Here is a 6,027-nt window from a genome sequence, read left to right as displayed (position 1 = left end):
TAAAAAGGCAGGGAAGAGAATGTATATACTAAGGATTTGTAAGAAATATGGTTATAGTTTGGACTGCCTCCATCACCTTTTCCAATCTATCATTATGTCTCTATTCACCTATATGCCAGTTCAGTTTGGGGCTGTTCTAGAGTACAAACACTAAAAGTGTGCAACACTTTGCAGTATTTAGTAGTAAATAATGCTAATTAAACAATAGAAAATAATAGGATTAGCATAATTTAGCAGTATTTAGTGGTATTTATGTTACACACTTATAGTGTTTGTACTCTAGCTACTCTAAATATTTATATAAAATAGATATTTTGCAGAATAGGGATTTTAAGTTTGGTTATATTAAGAATACGGTTCCAGTGAAAGACATAATTGAAAAATCAGATTTAAGATTATGGGATAAAGTAATTCGGCCTAATCACCCTCTTTTCAATCTGCTTCCACCCAAGAGGACCAGGGTCTTAAAGTGCTTATAAGCCTTTACACAATATTTTCAGAATTGATTCTTTAAATAGTGAATAGTTGATTGTGAAAATAATTCGTCATTTGAATGTCGGGTCTTTGAGATACGAAGGTTTATATTCCCAATATGTTACTGTATTCCAGAACGAGTGCAATGCTGTATATTAAATGATCCCTTATGTTACGTCATGGTCATTAAAGAAAAGAAAAGACATTGTAAAAAAAGAGTGCTGGAAAAAGTATTTGTCCTGACGTTGTAAGCAAAAACAGCACAACCAATGCTCTGCTCTACCGGCTAAGGATTCGTGAATGTAGTCTAAGAAGATTGTCATGTAAATAGAGGATATTACAAGGGCGTGCGGAGATACAAATTTACACTCGATTACAGAAACGTTGCAGTATACATTTATACAAATATCTAATTTATTCAGTATATTTAATGATATGCAAAACAGAAAAATCGCTTTATTTATTGTTTGTTTCATTCAATGACTGTCAAAATATTTTTTCATGTCTAATGATTATAAATCAGTTGGTTTTAAGCGTTGAAAATGGTTATTTTGCATTATGCATCTCATTAGATAATTGTATAAATGTATACTTCAACGTTTCTGCAATCAAGTGTATCTATAAACTAACTTATAGATTTAATTGTAATGTACTGGAATTTAGAATAATGGGCAAGACTAATAATCGAATAGACGCTACTCACATGTGATATATATGACATATGGGTACTAGTATCTCATATTTTCCGATCCAATCCTTCTCCCACTTTTTCTCCTAGTCTCTTATATTTTCCAAACTTGCGCTCCCTACCACCACTTCCAGAGGTAGCCGCGCTCGTAGGATTGGAATACAGCTGACGATCGAGTACAAGAGAGTGGTTGGTCATGAATGCATTCATTACTGTTATGGGAAGGGGGAATGAATCTTGAGAGTGTAGCTGAGTGTGATACAAGAGGGTCAAGAAATGAGTGCATTTGGTATCATGCTCTTACCGACGACATTCAACCAATGTATGGGATTGGAATATAGCTGGTGATGGAGTACAAGAGAGTGGTAGGTTTTGAGCCCGCTAACGAATGCATTCATCACCGTTATGGGAATGGAGAAGTGAATCTTGGGAGTGTGATACAAGAGGGTCAAGAAATGAGTGCATTTGGTATCATGCTCGTACCGACGAAATTCAACCAATGTATGGGATTGGAATATAGCTGGTGATGGAGTACAAGAGAGTGGTAGGTTTTGAGCCCGCTTACGAATGCATTCATCACCGTTATGGGAATGGAGAAGTGAATCTTGGGAGTGTGATACAAGAGGGTCAAGAAATGAGTGCATTTGGTATCATGCTCTTACCGATCTGTTTATTTGATTTTTTTTTTTTTCAAAAATCAAAAACTCCCGGGTATTGGTTCCCGGGTGCCTGGTATCTAGATACTTCGATAAATATTTGATCCACGGAAATTATAATTTTTTTAGGTTATTGAATTTTGATATATAATTAAAATGCTGTACTGAATCATTTTTCAAACATTCAAAAATAAGAGCAAACAGCCTGTGATAAATGTTTGAGATACTTAGCTGACTAACATCTACTTACCGTTCAACTCAGAGATATTTCATGCCCACACTCGTGTTTGTCAGATGTATTCGAAACGATGTACTTATTCAGTAGTATCTTGCACAAAAGGTATATAGAGATTATAAAGTTATTTATGTATTAATTTCCATCATGAAAGCACGAATTCTTTCGTATCATTTCACTAAGATATGGTTTAAATTATCCACTGCTAGTTTGAATTTATTTATGACCTTGAATTTGTATCAGGCTCATGTGTATCGCTAATAAAGGTCTCTAGATATGATTTTTAACGATGCTGACTAACTGACTGACTTAGAATATGGTTTAGCGTAAACCCCATTATATACGCATTTAATAGTTTTTAGAAATAGAAATACAGGTATATGTATACAAGAAAATGTGCGCATTTTGTATCATACTGAAAATCTTCAACGATAATTTGCAAAAACTTCGATGTTATCCGCATATTCGATATATAAATCACCTAAATGATACTGGTCAATAATTTAACATACTCTAAAATGCAATGAATTCATATTTTTATGAGTAAAAGGCTCATGATATAGGGAACCGATAATTGGTTCCTTTTTCCGCACATATCATGATAAAGAACATGATATGGACCCGTTTCTTAAGTGTGAGATCCGTGTACCTATTCACGGTCAGCGGTATACCACTGTATGCATATTTCATTCTGGGCATCGTTCAGATTGTGTTTGGAGAATTTACCACGAGGTATGTAGAGAATCAACGTCTAATTTCCTTATGTTTGTAGCGAATGTATTGTAAAGTGATTGTAAATGTTTCAGAACCGTAGATGAGCTGTTATTGAAGTGTATATGAATCACCAACCAAGTTTGAGTTCATCACGAGTGTCCGTGTTTCTCGCATAAAGCAGTACGATGCCACACAAGCTATGTAGCTCATATATATATATATATATATATATATATACACTCGATTGCAGAAACGTTGTAGTATACATTTATACAAATTTCTATTTTATTCTATATACTTAATAATATGCAAAACAGAAAACTCGCTTTATTTATTTCATTCAATGATCGTTAAAATATTTTATTCTTGTGTTTTACATCCTACAGATTATAAATCAATTGGTTTTGAGGGTTAAAAAAGTAAAATTGCAATATGCATCTCATTAGGTATTTGTATAAATGTATAAATGTATACTACAACGTTTCTGCAATCGAGTGTATATGAGTATGCACCATTTCATTTTTACTTAGAACGTCTTAGAATGCCTTTTGTCGCCCTATATCTCCTACGTTTACTGCCGTATTTTTGGGAAATTTGCTTATGATTGCCTTAAATTTTCATCAGGATTCCCGGTGGCGGAAGAAGGAAAGCAGTAGTCAGCAGCAAATATTCCTTTTGATGGCATTCCGTTCATTTATGTCGGAGAAAAAAGACTTGCCTGTTATCAACTGAAGGAAACATGTCTCAGGTGATAAGGCAAGATGTAAAGCTAAAGCCAATCAAGAACAGGTTCCGCAGTAAACCGCAAACGTGAACACGTTTTCATCGTTTTCCTACATTTCTCTTTACCTTTCACACCCGGGGGGGGGTACTACCACCCCAACTTGGGTAGGGGTGTGCCGCCAGGACCTCAAAACCCTGACCCTATCCCAGACCTAAAATTTTGATTTTACATACCCTACCCTAGACTAAAACTAAGAATTGTACACCCTATCCCAGACTAAAAGACGGAAAATACGGTTTTACAATCGATTGCAATCAATATTTACTAACGTTTTTATTGTTTTTGTGTCGGCAGAAAGCGTAGCCTATTCGCCAGACAAAAACGACCAAATCGTTAACCCTATCCCGGACTAAAATGATACCCTATTCCAGACAAAACGTCCAAAAATGATACCCTACCCCAGACCCAAAAGCCGAAAAACCATACCCTATAGGGCGGCACATACCCGTATAGCAAATATAGGGGTGTATCCCCCCCCCCCCCCCGGGCTTTCACAATACAATGCAATAAAATAATCTTTATTTAGAGAGGGTAACACTCAACAGTACATAAAGATAACTGATCAACTAGTGGCATTCATACATATAATCAATCTATATAATATCTAAACATTGTAAAATAACACCTAATACTAAAAGCTATGAAACAATATCTAAATACTTATCTTATCTTATAAAATTTGAATGCCCTTTCAAAAAACAGAAAACAAAAAATAAAAACAAAAACAAAACAAAAAACAAAAACAAAAAAAACCCAAAAAAACAAACAAACAAATTCAAGAAAATAATAATAATAAACGAGTAAAAAACTAAATTGTTTTAATTCAAACTAAATTGTTGCTTTTGCAAACCTACTATTTAGAGATTTTTGCGATTCCTTTTCACTAATTTTCAGCTTACCTGAAATAGGATGTATCCTTCTTCTGATCTTTGAGTATCTCTTATACCTTAACCATGAGTACATCACACCTGATCTAGGAAAGCTTACCTGAATTAGGATTATCCTTCTTCTGATCCTTGAGTATCTCTTATACCTTAACCATGAGTACATCACACCTGATCTAGGAGAGGTTACCTGAAATAGGATGTATCCTTCTTCTGATCTTTGAGTATCTCTTATACCTTAAACCATGAGTACATCACACACCTGATCTAGGAAAGCTTACCTGAAATAGGATGTATCCTTCTTCTGATCTTTGAGTATCTCTTATACCTTAACCATGAGTACATCACACCTGATCTAGGAAAGCTTACCTGAAATAGGATGTATCCTTCTTCTGATCTTTGAGTATCTCTTATACCTTAACCATGAGTACATCACACCTGATCTAGGAAAGCTTACCTGAAATAGGATGTATCCTTCTTCTGATCTTTGAGTATCTCTTATACCTTAACCATGAGTACATCACACCTGATCTAGGAAAGCTTACCTGAAATAGGATGTATCCTTCTTCTGATCTTTGAGTATCTCTTATACCTTAACCATGAGTACATCACACCTAATCTAGGAAAGCTTACCTGAACTAGGATTATCCTTCTTCTGATCTTTGAGTATCTCTTATACCTTAACCATGAGTACATCACACCTGATCTAGGAAAGCTTACCTGAAATAGGATGTATCCTTCTTCTGATCTTTGAGTATCTCTTATACCTTAACCATGAGTACATCACACCTGATCTAGGAAAGCTTACCTGAAATAGGATGTATCCTTCTTCTGATCTTTGAGTATCTCTTATACCTTAACCATGAGTACATCACACCTGATCTAGGAAAGCTTGCCCGAACTAGGATTATCCTTCTTCTGATCTTTGAGTATCTCTTATACCTTAACCATGAGTACATCACACCTGATCTAGGAAAGCTTACCTGAAATAGGATGTATCCTTTTTCTGATCTTTGAGTATCTCTTATACCTTAACCATGAGTACATCACACCTGATCTAGGAAAGCTTAGGAGTATCCGTTTTATAGGTAGAAATGTATCACGCATGAATTAGGTGTATTCCTTATATTCCTTAATCACGAGGATAATCCCTTACACGTTAAGCAGGAGTATATCGCACCTGAATAGGAAAAAAATTGCCCTTGAAAAAATTTCTTTTCTGCAAATAGAAATTCAAAAAAGGAAGTTATCTACTGGGGCTTACAGTTACCTTATATAGCGTGTTAGATTTTGTGGAGCTTAGGAAAACCGCGCGGAGAGTATGTGTAGTGCATGTTGAGCGAATCTCATGGAAGAACACCGTATATACGTGGACAAGTTATAATCTGGGACGCAAGGTGGTATCACGGTGATACTCTCCGGTCCATCCGGTTCCTCCGGTTCATCTTTGTTCCAATTCTCATGAATGAGTACAGTGACGTGTTAAAACATTTTAGCAATTGTCTCTAGGAGACATATGGTATTTCGAGAAAGGATGGTGGGAGGAACTGCAACTTGTTTGTAGTCGGTTACCTACAGTTATATAAGCTCGA

At 35.5% G+C, this 6,027-nt stretch overlaps 1 long non-coding RNA gene across 1 annotated transcript; it reads left to right on the top strand.

Moving 5' to 3' along the window:
- Positions 1-2,737: 2,737 nt before the first annotated feature.
- LOC148905652 (uncharacterized) lies at positions 2,738-3,582 on the top strand. Its single transcript, XR_016121650.1, has 2 exons — positions 2,738-2,785; positions 3,392-3,582. It is a non-coding gene; the product is annotated as an uncharacterized LOC148905652 (long non-coding RNA).
- Positions 3,583-6,027: the final 2,445 nt, after the last annotated feature.

The sequence above is a fragment of the Actinia tenebrosa genome, unplaced genomic scaffold (assembly GCF_029948245.1).
Source record: "Actinia tenebrosa isolate PJP-AT-01 unplaced genomic scaffold, QUT_ActTen_1.0 PGA_scaffold7__59_contigs__length_16204524, whole genome shotgun sequence".
NCBI lineage: Eukaryota > Metazoa > Cnidaria > Anthozoa > Actiniaria > Actiniidae > Actinia > Actinia tenebrosa.
This window is presented reverse-complemented; position numbering and strand designations above follow the sequence as displayed.